This window comes from Montipora capricornis, chromosome 5, assembly GCF_036669925.1.
Source record: "Montipora capricornis isolate CH-2021 chromosome 5, ASM3666992v2, whole genome shotgun sequence".
In the NCBI taxonomy this organism is placed as follows: Eukaryota; Metazoa; Cnidaria; class Anthozoa; order Scleractinia; family Acroporidae; genus Montipora; species Montipora capricornis.
In genome coordinates this window covers 9,953,897-9,956,850 of record NC_090887.1, presented here as the reverse complement: position 1 = coordinate 9,956,850, position 2,954 = coordinate 9,953,897, and positions in this window count along the sequence as shown.

Genomic DNA, 2,954 nt, shown 5'->3' with positions numbered 1-2,954 from the left:
TTTGTTTTTCACCTCCGACCCCTGAAGCAGAACTAGCTAACTGGTACCAAAAAGGTCTTAAGTACTCGGAAATATCTTTCGAGTTGATAATGTATTAATTATGAGCAAACCAAATACTTTAACACTATGGCTCAATTCGTTATACGGTGTGTAATCTATTTGGAACATTTTTATCTTCCAGAAAAATCAGATCTTGTAAAACTCGGAGTAAAAGGCTGTCCTTATCCCATATGAAGAATGAGCCATTATATTACAAAATTTCAATACAAAAAGGGTTTTTTTTTCTGCAACTGTACATTCAATTGATAAACAGTACAGACAAATGTACAACATCGCGGAAATATTTCTACTCGTTTTGTGCGTTTTCTGTTAAAATAACTCGTAGAGTTCGATAAACCAAGCACATTTCCATGTTAATGCTATTAGAATGCTGACATACAACTGCAACATACAACTCAATACATACAGATACAAATCACTTTACCCAACCCAACGTAGTATTTCCCCTATATGATCATCACAAACGCAAGACACCAGGCTTGAAATACCAAATCACTAATAGACCTTTCTTTTTTTACTATAGCATAATTTACAGCTTTCAAGAAATTGGCACGAAGCCTTCCAACAAAACTGAAAGGTTTCAGTTACCAAAGGGTAAGTATATCATTAATAGCTGTTAAGTACTTAAATTACTCTTCGAGTTGAATAATAATATAATTCTTTATCATGTTTCATAATGTCAGCCCTGTCTATTTTCACGTTTAAGCTGTATAGAAATCAAATGCCAGTAATTTCCATAGAAACCATAAGTTCATTTTTCGTTTTTGCCAACTTTAATTAATGCCCTATTCACACTAAACTTGCTTCTTCTTTTCAACGATTTTAGAAGTAAAATCTTACACCGTTATTGGGAACTGCCAGCATCGAACTGTAGGTACTTTTTTTTTTTCACTCTCTTTACCAGGCCCCAGTTGTTCAAACGATGGATAGCGCTATCCACCGGATAAATCACTATCCAGTGGATTAACACTAGCAAAACCAATTGCGCTACCCAATGGATAGCGATTTACCCGGTGGATAGCGTTACCCACCTTTTGAACAAGTGGGGCCAGCACAATATCTTATATATTTGTACCCCGTTATTCGCTCCATTTTCAGATACGTCTTATCCGCAACAGGCAGTGAATGTGGTTCTTCACTTGTCACACCCACAAGTAAAAACAAATATCATTTTTTTTAATATTTAAATATAACTTTCTCATTTAAAAGCCTCCCCTTACAGTCATTTTGAATTTCGGCCACGTCTCTCTACATTATTTGCAATTAAATTATTCCTCAAAATCTCGCGCTACTTTTGCAACTAATCAATGCCTTTGAAAATGTACTTATTTCCTTAGCCTGCAAATACAAATTACCAACCACAGAAAACACCACGATTTGGGCTCTTTAAAAACTACTCAGGGAACCTTGGACACAACAACAAGAAATGGTTGGTAAAACCTATCGCAATTTAGTGCTTTCTTTCTAGTCAACATATTATCGATTTCCCAAATTTCACACGATAATTTTAATTTTATTTTCAAAACATTTCTAAAGTCCTTTCCATCTCTCTTTTTTCTTCTTTTCTTCTTCTCTACACAACACTCACTCATAATAAATTCTTACAACAACAAATATAAAAATAAATGATACGCTATTAAACCAATGAAAAGACGACTTCAACACATTCATCTTCCTCGTCTATTTCAGTCGCCCGCCTTGTTATATTTTAATGCATTTTGAAAATACCTCCCCAGACACCAGTCAATAGGCCATTTCAGAAACGTGAGAGGACTGGGACGAGTTTCTCATACTTGCTTAGATTGAAAATCTAAACTCTTCAACTGAAATGTTACCAAATGAAAAGCTATCCAGCCAAGTTTGAGAGTTTTCTACGGAAAATTGGCCAAATGGGAGACTTGCAAAAGTTGCAAAATCCCATACAAACCGTTATAATTTTGTGGCCTGTCTACCCATTCCATACAAACTCTCTATTTTAGGTGATATTTGAAGATATATTATTTCACCATTTTCCTCCTCTAAATACATTTATTCTTGGTAAAGACTCTCATCAAACTTGGTTGATCTTTCATTTGAATGTCTTAGTTTTTTAAACAAACGGAAAAAAACCAAACTCGTCCCAGTCCTCTCACGTTTCTGAAATGGCCTATGAATTCATTCTATTCTTGGCCAATTTCACAACTACTGAAACCAATCGTAAAATCAGGAAAGGTAACTCTATACGTGCAGATAAACATATCGCCTCGACTAACCCATTTCTACCTCTTATTGCAAGTGCATACAAACTGTACGTACATTTTTGTCGTTTTGACTTTTCAGTAGCATTGATGCCCTATTCACCTTGGAGACTGTCGACATCGAACAGTAAGTACATTTTTTTCACCCTTTCATCCAGAGCCTAATATCTTAAAATGTGTCCTGTTATTCACTAGTCTCAGTATCCCACGCCTATTTTTTTATTTCGGCCACGTCCCTTTCATTGTTACCATTGTTCTAGAGCAAATTTAAACATTCCCTCACATCTAGCCCTAATGTCCAAATATATAATCAAGCGTTCCTACACTTTGAAGCAAACAGAACAAATGAAAAACATCCGGAAATATTTGTACTCCATTGTCCGTTATTGTTTTATCCAACTCGTAATGCTATCAGTCGTGTTTATTTTCAACTTTTAGCAGCCTTCACTCATCTAAAAGCAGGCAGTAATTGCCATGGAAACCGTAAGTACTCTCCTTTTTTTGTCTACACTATCCTTCAACATATACCCTACAGTGTTTTCACTCACGCGATCAGTAACCTTCTTTTTCCAACGAAACAAAAGAAAACGTTTGTATGATAATAGATCTCCATTCCCACAGAATTAGTTAGGGACACCAAAATGGCCGCCGTGACGT